This window comes from Balaenoptera borealis (genome assembly GCF_965194805.1).
Source record: "Balaenoptera borealis genome assembly, chromosome: 3".
Classification (NCBI taxonomy): Eukaryota; Metazoa; Chordata; class Mammalia; order Artiodactyla; family Balaenopteridae; genus Balaenoptera; species Balaenoptera borealis.
The window spans coordinates 89,416,036-89,430,515 of NC_138866.1; positions in this window are offsets into that span (position 1 = coordinate 89,416,036).

Sequence of the window (14,480 nt, forward strand, 5' to 3'; positions counted from 1 at the left end):
CTTTCAACAACTAGGCCCATCTAAATATGGAGTGGTTGGCAGCCACTTCCTCATGCAAATTAAAGGATCATTTGTTTCCTCCCCCAAATTTCTATTCACTATACTGGATTTATATAATATGCAAAGCATTATTATAAACACTGTATCACACACAGTGAGACAGACATCAACTAGTGAAGCTAGTTGATTGAAGATAATAAAAGATTTATTCATATTCTATAGAATTTGAATTTTTATTATAATAAAAGGTAGCTTAAAGTTAATGTCATATACAAGTGTCAAAAATTCAATGGGTTCTATGTTAGGGACAGTTCAATTATGGTGGGGAGATCTAGAAAGCTTGCTGGCTTCTTGGATCTTGGAAACTAGGAGTGAAAGGTAAGGGACAGAGGGAAGGAGAGAGACAGAGACAGAGAAAACATCTTAGGTCTAGGGAACTCGAGGTGACATTGTACAGAGGGCAGAAAGTGAAATGTGGTTTGTGGCCCTATATGGCTTGAAGGTAGGATATAAGAACTGAAGAAGTAGTCAATAAAGTTAGAAAAAAGGGTTCAGTGAGGGCTGATGGGTGTCTTAGTTAACATTAAATGAATTATTTAGCCATTTATTAAGCCATAGAAGAGAGGTCACTTGTAATGAAAATTGCTTGATTTTGCTATCATATAGACTTAGAGTTACATAACAGATCTGATTCCCGCTAATTGTATGATGCTAAGCAAGTTACTTAATCTGTCTGAGCCTCAGTTCTCTCATTTGTAGAATGAGAATCACATCTAATTTTCAGGGTTGTCTAAAGTTTACAGGCAATATATATGAAATATGTATCATTATGTTTGGCAATATTTAGGCATATAACAAAGTGATTAATAATAAGAAGCATTCACTGGAGTTTACTATTTTATAGAAATATATTGTTATTTTTTAATTATTATTATTTGTAGAACTAGTGTGTTCACCAGAATTTAAGCTTCCTGAGGGCAGGGACTTACTTGTATTATTTATTACTATATCCCTAGTGATTAAAACATTGCCTGGATTATAACATTTGATCAATCAATATTCATTAGATGAATGAATGAAAAATAATCATATTCAGTTTGTTATAAATATTCATCCCTGTCAAAATAAAACTTTAAGAGGATTGATCTGGAAGTTCTACATAGGGAGAATTAGAATGAGAAGAGATAGGGGCCTCCTTTGTGGGGATGCCATCACATTAACCTAGATGAGAAGTATTCCATAATTGTAGTGAGAATGGATGGAACAAAAGGGAGCTATTCAAAAGACAACATGGTGGATGAAAGAAATGCCAGATTTCAGCAATTGATGGGCTGAAAAAGGATAGGCTGTTTCAATGCAAATTAAGGAGTTGATGATGCTTAAGGTTTTGAGCCTTAGCACTTAGAAGGATATTGATCTTAATTCACCAAAATGAGGATGTCAGGACAAAGAGAAAGTGAACAACTCAACTCTAGATATTATATATGTTTATATACACTTATTGAGTGTTTTCCATGTCAGAAACTATGCCAAGGGCTTCATATACATGATCACATTATATCTTTCTCAATGCTCAGATGAGGTGGATATAATAATTACTCTCTCTTTACATAAACCAGGAGACTGAGGCATACAGTGATTGGATAACATGACTAGGGTCAAGCAGATAGGCTGTGTCCAAAGTAGGAATTTGAACACAGACTTTCTTGACTCCAGAGATTCTAACCATGAGGCTCCACTGCATAGTTTGAGTATGAGATGCTATTGGGCTTTATGGGAGGGGAAGGAATATTTGTCCAATAATTGAAGGGAAGGGCTTGTCTTTTCACTATTATAATAGTCTTATGATGCATCATGGATGAGTTTTTACTTTTAAGAAATCTCTTTCATATTATTTCTGGAAGTAGTTACACAATAGAACCCTTTGCCAGACAATTCCAAATTTATTTGTTCAATCACAAATACTTATTTAATTCTAAGCAGAGGTTGCCATAAATAGGATTCAGTTAACTCCTGGGGTGGGTGTGGTAAGGACCACAGTGGAGAAATGGACAGCAATGGGAGAAATTCTAGGTGACACTGACCTTTCTGCAGACTTAATCTGACAACATTCATCTGACGTTTTACCATAAACTTTGCAAGTTCTTATTTTCCACATGAATTTCCTCAGAAACTATTAGTAATATATTTATTTAAATACTCCCTGGTCAATTTCCCATTTCAAACTATAAGTAAGGAAAGTAGTTTTTAGGTTGTACTTAGTTGATTCATGGGATGAACTTTAACCAGTGTTCTTGAGAATCTCCCCTCTGTCTCCTATTTATTTAAACAAAGAACACATTGTCATTCTAGTGAAGTTTGTAACTTTAGCAACATTTCTGATTCATCAAGACCATTCTCTTTGCTTACATTTTAGCTATCATGTTATATTTTAACACATGCTTAATTGCAAATCAAATACGTTTTTAGGAAATGATATTTTAAGCATCTAATTGCATCATGCTGTCAAGGCTAGCATGTCACATACAAATTGAAGGAAAGACTGATGCTCAAACAATAGTTTATACTTGAGTTTACTAGACAGGAAGTAGCTCTGTGTCTCATAATCTACAGTGATAATAAAGCAGTCTTCAGTTAACTAGAAGGCCTTGTAGACAAAAAATATGTATATTTTACATTAGTCCTTTAATGGGTAGACAATATTAAGTGTAAAACAGACTATTAGGCCAAGTCTTTGTGACTATGTCTTATGTCAGAGGCTCAACTAGGAAGCACTCATGATTAGATATTATTAAAGCTTGAATATGGGGCCAGAAGTTGCCTGTATATATGGAATTTTGTACTTCTCTATTTGATTGCTCATGATTTTTTGAGTTCATAGGAGGGAAAGCAAAAGCTGCCTTCTTCAACTCTATATCCTTCATAATCCTCAGCACAGGTCCCTGCTCTTGACACATCTTCTGTGAATATTTATAAAATTGAATAGAAGTTGAGATTCTGAAATAACTTAAATCAGATATCAAAGTAGCTCAAAGGGTGTAAACTTTCAGTTATGAAAGATAAATAAGTCCTAGAGATCTATTGTATAGTTTAGTGCCTATAGTTAATAATACTTTATGGTATATGTAAAATTTTGCTAAGAGGGGAGATCTTAAGTGTTCTTATCACAATAATAATAATAATAATAATAAACAAATAAGACAGGAAGAAACCTTTGGTAGTGACAGATATGTTTATGGCATAAATTGTGTTAACAGTTTCATGGACGTATACTTATCTCCAAAATCATTGTCATATACATTAAATATGTTTTTTGTATGTCACTCATACCTCAATAAAATGGTTTTAAAAATATGTCCTATATTCTGGGCTCACATGATTCTGGGCTTCCCTAACTCAGGAGGACCTGGAATTTGCCAGCTCAGAAACAGATGTCAGCATGCAGCGTGCTTATAGAGCTAGAAGCACACTTGTAGTGAGAAACTCTGGTGAGGGAAGTCAAGATTTATTTCTCATGGGTTATGTTTCCCATGGTCTTTCCCACCAGATATTCACAAGATCTCCCATCCCAGATGTGTGCTGAAACTTTGAAATGTGGCAGTATAGACCCTGAACTGGAGTCTACTAAACAACTTTCTTTTCTAGGACCTTCTAATTTCTTTAATAATTACAGCAATCATTTCTTTGAGTAGAGTCAAGAAAAGGGGGTACATAGGAAAGCCCTTTACAGTAATGTATGTCTTGACTCCAGGAAATAACAGGTCCTCACATGTATCTAAGACTCTTTCTTGACTGCCACACCGAAGAGGTTCCTCCTGACCCCTTGCTGAGCTCACTTCTGCCCTTGGTGTAGAAAGCATATTACACAGCCTGAGTATGGAGTAAATGTCCAATGGAGACATGTGGGTATTCACAGACTAGACTGTTATCATTCCAACAGCTTCATATTATTAAAGAGAGATGCTCTTTTCCTTAGGATTAATTTGGTTTATATTACAAAGGACGCAGTGGACAAGTGAGAATCTTTTAAGCTTTTTCTAGCCTCGTAAAAGCTTGGGTTGTCCTGGAAAATGGAAATGAAGACAAGAAGGCTTTCTAGGTCTCATCTTTGAAGAGCATTTTTTGCTATCAAAGGCAGAGCTACTAAGCAGAACTGACATTCTGAATCAGTGGTGGCAATAATATCTCATGAAATAAAATAAGGTAAAAAATCTCTACTTGGACTCCACTAATTTGGAATGTATTATAATATGGAGCCAGACTGGACATAAGTCTACTTTTAGAAGGGGTTTACCACCAAAAACATGCAATAAGACAAAATGTTATCATAGTTCCCATCAATTTAGGTTCTTTTTCAAGGTTCTTAAACAAGAACATTTGCAAGCAATTAATAAAATATAAGTAAATAAAGAATAACAAGTAATGTTCATTTATTCATTAAAATGTCAGGATGTTCCCTGATAAGAGCTTGATATTTTCATTTTTGCTAATATTCATATAGGTATCAATTATTTTAAAGACAGGATTACAGAGAAGAGATTTGTATCGGTGACTTGGAGAGAATGTATTGGCGTCAATCTATATTAAGAATGGCTGACTTTTATTGAATGTTTAATATGAGCCATCACTGTACTTGCATTATGAAATTTAATTATCACAATAGACATAGCAGGTGAGCACACCCTTGTTATGTTTTATAGACTAAGATACCATAGCTTAAACAGTTAAAAGCAACTTGCCGAAGGGCACAGACAGGGCTTAGAGACAGGTCTGTCTGATACTGACTCATGTGCTTTTAACTCTTCTGAAATATTGTTTCTGTATTTAAGATTATGAAAAAAATTTCCATATGTAATCTCTTCTCACAGCAGCATTAAGACATTAATAAACTCATACACAAAGAAATACTATATGATGTATAAACTCATATACAGCCTATCAGTCTATTTGTTAATTCTCAGGGACTTGTTTTTGTGGGTGTGTGGTAGGGTACAAAACAATAAAGTTGGGAAGGACGTCAGTGGAATAAATGAGGGGTAACAATGTGAAAATGGGCAATTCAGGAGTGAAGGGTCACCTTACAGTTGTTAAAATAAAAAGCAAAAACTCAAGTCCACAAACATTAGCCTCCAAAGATCCTATTACCATTTTGGGCCATTCCTTACTTTATGTATTGAAATCACTGGTGAATATATTCCTAAAGAAGTTACATCAAGATCCTTAAAGTTTGCTAATATTTCAAAATCAAATTAGAAAATCTGCTTTGGTGAGAATATAAATATATTTATAAAAAATATTTTCTTAAAATAGTATAAATTTAGATATCACTAATTTAGACTATCATTCCCTCACTAATTATAAGTTAAATGAACTTTTATGTTGTTCCTAAGTAGAGGCTGACTCTAAACTTATTTGGCATAGCAAACCACTATTGAACCACACATTAAAATAACCCACTTAGGCTTTTACAAAATAGACTGTAAGAGCCTCAGAGGAGACACTACTGGTGCTGCTGTCAATAATTCATGGATTAGAGTCTACCCACAGGCTTTGATTTGATAGATTACAAGATACAAATGATCAAAAAAGTGTGCTTTAATGCATAAAAAGAAAATTCAACATTTGTCTAGGATCATCTTTATACTTCTCTTTTTTAAAATTTAAGACTTTGTTCACAGTTAAGGGAAAAGTTGACTCTTTCTTCCTCATGATCTTCTCACACCCCTTTAAAAAATGAAAACTAAAGAGAGAGCAGGGGAGGGAGAGGAGAGAAGAAAGAGGGAGATGGGAGAACTGATGGAAATAATAGCTGGGATTTATTTGTCACTGGCCAAAAAAGGATAGAGGGATTAGTGTTGAAAAGTTATGCCCATCCTAAGGAGAAAATTTAGGACTGGATGGGATTTAATTCTTAATTCTTAATGTTAGTCATTTGTCAAGCTAAACTATATGAGGAATAAATATGCACTACCTGGAAACCTAAACCTGGACCATCATAGGAAGATGAGAGTCAGCAACGTAGGAAGGGACATTAAGACACTGTATATGTTAAGAGAAGTCATCCAGTGCCACTGTTTCATGAAATATGTATTTGTGACTAGATGCCTAACCAGGTGGGAAACACTGAATAAAGATAGAAGAAGCAAATATAAATCAGGGACTCTTCCTTAGAGGAATTCAAGTCTAGTTAAAGAGATAAGATATATACAGATATAACTCAGTTAAGTGACTACATGCCATCAACTAAATTGTGTCTACTCAAAAATCATATGTTAAAGTCCTAACCTCCAGTGGGACTATATTTGCAGATAGGGCTTTTAGGAGGTATATAAGGTTAAATGAGGTCACAAGGGTGAGATCCTAATCTGATAGGATTGGTGGCTTATAAGAAGATAAAGAGAGAAAGCTCTCTCCATGCACACACACCAAGGAAAGGTCATGTGAGTACACAGCAAGAAAGAAGCCTTATGCAAGCCAGGAAGAGAGCTCTAAGTAGGAATCAAACCAGTCAGCTCCTTGTTCTTGGACTTTCTAGCTTCCAGAACTATAAGCAACAAATTTCTGTTGTTTAAGCCACTCAGACTATGGTATTTTGTAATGGCAGTTCAAGCTGACTAATTCATTATATAAAGAAGGAAATTATTTTTGACCAAAATAAATGTCATAGATAATTCAGAGAGAAAATCATTGCTGGGGCAATCAGGGAAGCTTTTATGGAAGAGGTAGGTCTTGGGCATTCCTGCTTTAAAGAGAAAAACAAAGAGTTGGATAAATATATATTGGACCTAAGAATGGAGAGGTGGGCTGAGCATGTGTAGGGGGATGGAGGAGGATGGAGTCACAGGACTAGACTGGATCCAGACCATGGCATTTTCAATACCAGGCTAAGGAATCTGGATGGAGCAATGAAACAAACTAAAAGTTTAGGAAGTATATGGGGTGGTTGTGTATTTGAAGGATTGGAGAAGGGGTAGTTGTAAAGCAAAGAAACCAATTTGAATGTTTTGCTTTAATTTAATCAGTAGATGAGAGGTTTATCCCTGATGATGACAGTTAATCAAAGGTTTTATAATCTCATGAATTAGAAAAGAGTAAATGAAACTATTACATTTTCATAGCACTAAGTTCTGAGGGGATCTAAGATAGTTCCCAGCTCAAGGGACGTTGTGAAAACAGCAAAGATCAAGGCACAGCCTGAGGAGTTCTGAAGAAAAGCACAGGGCCACATACAAAGTTGCATTTGAAATTTATTACTGAATGGTGATTTTTATTTTCTCAACTGTTACTTTAGTTAACTCTTATAAACATTAATGATTCACAAATTTCTTCTCTAATTAATTAAATCATTAATGTTTAATTAATCATTAAACATTAATGATTCACAAATCTCGTCTCTAATTTACCTATATCTTTAGCTGCTTCAAGGGTTTTTTCCAGAGCCTTACTGGATGATGAGTACTTACTATATTAGACTGAGTTCTCCAGAGACAAGGAAATCAATAGGAATTGATTATCCTATCAATAGGATAGATAGATGGATAGATAGATAGATAGATAGACAGACAGACAGAGAGATAATAAAGAATTGGCTCATGCAGTTATGGAGGCTGAGAAGTCCCAAGATCTGTAATCTGTAAGCCTGATTATGGGAAAGCCAATAGTGTAAATTCTAGTCTGAGCCTGAAAGCAGGAGAAGACCAATGTCCCACTATCAAGACCATCAGGAAAAGGTAGTGAATTCTCTTTTGCTCAGCATTTTGTCCTGTTCAGGCCTTCAGTGGATTGGATGAGACCTGCCTACACTGGGGAGGACTATCTGCTTTAGTTAGTCTACTGGTTCAAAGGTTAATATCATCCAGAAACACCCTCACAGACACAGCCAGAATAATCTCTAACCAAATATCTGGGCATCCTGTGGACCAGTCAAACTGACACATAAAATTAATCATCACAAGTACCTCAAAGTAAAAAATTCCAAACTGAAATCACCTTTTCCATTCCTATCTCCACAAATAGAGCCACTGCCAACCCAGCAGCCCAAGCTTCTTCTGCTTTCTCTCTCCACCCTAATTTCAACGGGTTAGGAAAGTTAAATTAGCCCAGAAATATGCCCTTTCCCTTCTGTATAACACTCCACTGCCTTTATTTGGATCTCCATCTTCAATGGCAAGGACTATTGCAAAAACTAACCTTCTGGTCTTCTTGCTTCTAATCTCACCCACTTTACAACTTTCTCCACTACCATAAAGACTTATTTTTTCTAAAATGTAATTCTGATCATGATATTTCTCTGTTTAACATCAGCCTTTGTTTCATCATTATTTACAAAATAATTCCAAAGTCTTTACTATGACATTATCCAAATTTGGGTTTTGACTACCTTTATAGTCACATATTTCACCATTCTTCCTGGTGTATCATTTTATCCTACGGTTGAATCAAAATACTTCTAAATCTATGAATACATATGCTATGAACTGAATTTATCACCCCCAAATTCAAATGTTGATGTTCTAACCCTGAGCACCTGAGAATGTGACTACACACAGAAATGGGGACTTTAAAAAGGTAATTAAAATTAAATCATTGAGGTAGCCTTAATCCAGTATGACTAGTGTCTTTATGAGAAAAGGAAATTAGGACACAGACACATATAGAGGGGAGACTTTGAAAAGATACAGAAGACAGATAAGATGGCTGACTACAAGCCAAGAAGACTGTTTTCGGAAGAAACTAATCCTGCCAACACCCTGATCTGCAGAACTGTGAAAGGATAAATTCCTGTTGCCTAAGCCACCCAGTCTGTTGTACTTTCATATGGCAGCCATTAGAAAACTAATACAAAATAACATTCATTTAAGTTTCCAACACGGTATTTATTAAATGTTCTCTTCCCCCAACCTAAGATTCCTTTCCTTGTATTGTCTCCTTGGTAAAATTCCACTCATCCTTCACTACTCAACTCAGTTTCATCTGAGAAATGCTCTCTTTGTCCTCTACAAGTACTTTATACACCCTTATGGCACATATCACATTATGCTTTAATTATCTTGTTAATATGACTTTAACTGGAAGAATATTTTGGACTTAACAATTTACTCTGGAGGTCTGGAGTTACAGAAATTCCAGGATTAGGCAAGATATTTGCATGGATTTTTACTGTAATAAACAGAATCAAATAACCTCTACTCCTTTGTCTCAGATTGTTTTCCCCTTCATATTCAGTTGATATTCAGGATGAAAAATTCTGGGTATTCATTTGCTGGTCTATTAATGCTAGATAAGAGGGAGAAATAAAAGTACCAAGGTGTTTTTACAAAACTTAAATGATGTAATACTCCTAATTGAAGTGTCACAAGAAGATAGGAGATAAACTCCCAAGACGGGGAAAAGCATTTTATAGTGGTTGGAATCCAATTTTTACTGATACTTCCTTTACCCACTTCAACCCCATATCATAAAATAATTATCCTTAATTGAGGACAAGTGTTGGCAAATATTACCTGTAGCACCAGATAGTACATATTTTCAGCTCTGTGAGACATATGTCTCTGTTGCAACGATGGAAACCTGCCATTGTAGCACAAAAGCCACCATAAGAAATATGTAAATAAGTGTCCCCATAAAATTTTATTTAGAAAACTAGATGATGAGCTGGATTTGGTGTGTAAGCCTAGTTTGCTAACCTTTTATTTAGGGAATAGGGGGAAAAAGTGAAAGGATATACCTTTTACTTGGCCAAGTTAGCCTGTAGAAATATACTAAAAAACAACCTATATGTATTTGAAATTATCAGTAGAAGAGTTTTATAGAGAATAACAGAAAGATAAGTCTTAAACTTAAGTCTTGGAATATTGCTATGATGAAAAGCTAGGAAGAATAAATGGAAGGAAAAAATAGAAGTTGGCTAGATGACTATGCTGATGAAGCAATCTTCTTAATCATAGATCCCTTTCCCAAGTAATTCTTCTCTACCTCTTAATTCCTATCATCCATGTCTCCAAATCAGGGATTGTGTGTTTCAACCCTTTATACAATTTGCTCATAGTTACTTTTTTAGAATACAGGAACACCCTTTCGATCCAGTAGTAGGTTCTGCACTCCCTAAAATATGTAGTAATGGAAGTAAAAGGCAATGATAAGTTCTAACCCACTCTACTTGCTCCGTACTAAGAGTATCCCAAATTTGTTCAGGGTACCAAATGTACCCGGCTAAGAATTCCAAGTTCTAAGCTACCTTGCAACTAGGGTATCCATATGAATTTTCCTGAGCAATGACATAAATCTGAAAAGGCTGAGTGGGCCTTCTGGAAAAGCTCTGCAAAGATGTCATTTTGCTACCTGCTCACTCATCTCTTCATCTTCTTCCTTCTTGGGGTGAGGATGAGATGCCTAGAGAAGTGGCAGCCATCTTACAAAACTAAGAATGAAAAACATCTGCTAAGAATGACAGAGCAAGAAGCTAAAATGAGTCTGGGCCAGGATGAGCAGCAGCACCTGCCTTGGGCTACCTAACTCTGGATTTCTTGTTGCATGAGAAAAAAAAAACTCTGTCTGTTCAAGTCAGTGGTAGTTGGACTTAGCATTTTTTTCTTTCTGTTTACATCCAGGTTAATAAGATGAGTAAGAAAATCCATGGTTGTAGCAAACATGAGATCATGGAAGTATTAGTTTTCTATGCCTGCTGTGGCTACCAACTTAGTAGTTTAAAACAATGCAGACGTCACTTTACACTTCTTTAGGTCAGAAGTCTGATGCAGATCTCACTGGGCTAAAATCAAGGTGTTGGCAGTTCTGTACTCCTTTCTGGAAGCCCTAGGGGAGCTTACTTTCCCTTTCCCAGTTTCTAGAGGCCACACGTATTCCTTGGCTCATGCCCGCTTCCTCCATCTTCAAAACCACTCCTTGGTAGTTACATTTCTCTCCAACTCCAGCCTGGAAAGGTTCTCTGCTTTTAAGGACTCACATGATTAGACTGGGCCTGTATAATCCAAGATAATCTCCCCATATCAGGGTTCTTATCTTAATCACACATGTAAAGTTCCTTTTGCCAAGTAAGGTAAATATTCACAGGCTCTGGGGATTAAGATCTAGACATCTTGGGTTAGCTATTATTCTGCCTACCAACAACTACATAAAGAAAACTATATACGGTTAAATGACCGTGTTTCTTGGTATAACTCAATTTTTTTGTACAGAGTTATGTAAATAGTAGAAGAATAATGAAAAATAACTTTTTATCAGACATAAGAAGTATTGCACCATTTTTTAAAAAAATTCTATACTAAAGTAATACTATTATATCAGCAATAATCTACCTTTCCAGGATGGATAATGAGCCTGAACATCCCTTAAACTGGGAAAGCTAAAAATTGAATTAGGCAGAAATAATGAAAAATTTCTATTATTCACACATGGGTTGTTGCAATTTTTTAGCAGGACAGATTATAGAGGTAGAAAATTTTATAGAACAAATGACTGCTTCTCAAGAAAAGAAGTAGTTGTAGAAATCAGGAAGCAAAAATCTATACAAAAACTTATGTAATAACAAATATTTTTAAATATTTTACAATTTATAATGTGATTTTTTCACATTATTCATTCCACTTAATCCTACATTCTTCCTAGAATTAATGCACATTAAAAAGGAATATTTGATTACTCTATTCTACTTTATCTTCTATATATAGTAAACCACCAAATAATTTGATAATTTTTCAGGGAATCCTCCTGGTTTCCATGTCCTTGCCAAACCCACTGTCAAGTCATGTCCAAGTAAGACATAATTTAGTTTTTAGATTGCCTTGTTTATTTGATCTTAAACTCTTACCCCTATAATACATGCCACATGCTGTTTCTAGAACAATCCTAGAAACATAAAATTTTACAATATATTTGTAAAATACAAATTTTACACTCATTTAAGGGAATACACTCATTTAAGGGAAGCTTGAGAAGTAGCCATCAACCCATTAGTTTCTGCCACTTCCAGGGGCAGATAATGTTGTTTTGCAAAGCTCTCCATACTATTTATATATAGCATTGGTAAACTTTCTGATTATTTGGACAACTTCCCTTCCTATTTTTATTTAACTCCCTATTTTTGCCTTTTAAAGCAACATGCATTAAATAAACTCTTTCTCCAGCATAATATATTTTCAAATATTTGAAGATAGTTATCATATTTCTTCTTAATCATATATTGTCTCAGTTAAACTTCTCCTGTTTATCCAACTCTTCCTCATTGCAACTGAAAACTCAAGATTTTTCTGCTCTCCTCTGGATACATCACAATTCATCAATGATCCACTAAAAGTTTTTTTGGTTGAGTTAAATTGAGTATTCCTAAGACCACCACACTGCAGCATATGGAGAGCAGGTAAATCTGGCTGTAGTTTTTTTATATTGCCTATGATTCATGAATTCTGTGACTTTATATTTTCTTCCATCTTTCATATGACCTACTATCAAACATGATCTCTCCTATCCTGATCTTTTACAATTTATATTTTTAAATAAATATTTCATATTACACATGTAATAACTATTCATTGTAGGAGATAAAGATAAGTAAAACGAAAAAAATAAAAATCATAAACTTGGCATTCAAAGAATTATTAATCATTTGAATCTAAATGTGAAAATCATACTTGCTTTTTAATAGTAGATAAAGCAACTAGATCAATCTTCCCACCAAGGACAACTAGAACAATCTGATAGATAGATAGAAAGATATAAAGGTATATAAATATCCTTGAACACTAATAAAATTAAGACATTTTACTGATACTACATATAATTGAAGTTAGAAATCCAAAGAGGTAAAACAACACTTGGAGCAGCTTTTCTGCTGGTAGTGTTTGACATGCTGAGAATGTCAGAAGCACTTCTGAAAACATCTTGGGGCAGGGAATAAATCTTTGGAGTTCAGGATTCAAAAAACATGGAAGTCTTGGTAATTCTAATACTTTGGATTGGGACTCTAAAAAGCTGCAACCTAGGAAAAGAGTGACCTGGAAATAGAACTAGATTGGCTCTCATAGAGACTTTGAAAAAAATCCTCAAATATTCTCAATTCCTGGGAATTGATTAAAGTAATATCAGATTTCTGGTGTCCCCAGATACTTAGGAGAAGTAAAGATGAGTCTTCCATGTAGGATTATGACACTAATCTAATCCTCAAATCATTTCTAAAAATAAATTTCCAAATATAATGTTAGTTACACAATCAAAATGATCAAGCCTACAGGAGATAAGACTACAAGAATGGCCCAACACTTAATATAGATCATAATACAAATTACTATATATGAGAAAACTCAGTTTTCAGCAACTTGCCTGTTGTCTCACACCATAAGTAACAGAACCAGGAGTCAAACTGAGGCAACGTGACTGCAGAGTCTGTGTTTTAACCACTACAACACACTGCCTCTTAATTAAAATGTGTAGGTGAGAAACAAAGGAGAAGTAGGTAAGTGTGTTATCTGGACTGGAGTCAGATTCCTTGGGCTTGGATTCTGGCTCCAGGCCCTTATGCAAGGTACTTCATGTCTCTTTCTGTCTGTAAAATGTGAATGTTGTTAGCACCTACCTCACGTGAATTCTGTAAGAATTCATGAAAATTGTGCATACTGTGTTTGGCAAGTAGTAAGGTGCTCAAAAAATAGCTATTATTTTTTATCATTATGTGCCCCAAACAGGGACCATAGTATTTAAAATTTGTTTTGTAAGAAGGGAGACACCATATCTGATTTATAATATTAAAATAAATTAAAAATGAGGTAGTCAAGGAAAAATATTTCTCCTCCTGCCTTCTACAGAAATAAAAAATTACAAAAGCAGAAAGAAAACTGTAAAAGGAACAAATTTGTCAAGAAAGACTAAAGAATATTGGCCACTCTTACAGTTATCTCACTTATTATTCACTTCAATCCCACAAGAAAAGTGATTTTATTCCCATATTACATTAGGAAAACTAAGTCTTGATTATTCATAATTACAGAGTCAGTAATTGACAAAAACCAGGAGGATATGAAACCATATCTTCCTGACATCATAGCTCTAATTTAAAACAAAGAGAGACTATATAAATGAAAACTAAAGGAAGAAACAGACAAAATAAACAGAACAACAGGGGGTCAGGATATTGGAATTACAACTCACATAGTTTAATATAGGAAGTAAACTGAAAATTTTGGAAGAGAATTAGTAACAATATGAAGGGAGTTAGATTTGAAAGAAAATAAAACTCTTATAACTGAAAAAATAACAGATATAAAATTAAGAATCCAATGAATAAATTCAAGAAGGTAATCTCTCTTACACCATAAAAGCAAAAGTCCTTATTAATGAAATTTTAGAATATTAAATCCAACACTAAATTAAAAGGATAACACATGATGACAAAATGTGGTTTTTTTCAAAATGCAAGTTTGATTTAACCTTTGAAAATCAATCAATATAATTCACCTCTTCAGCAA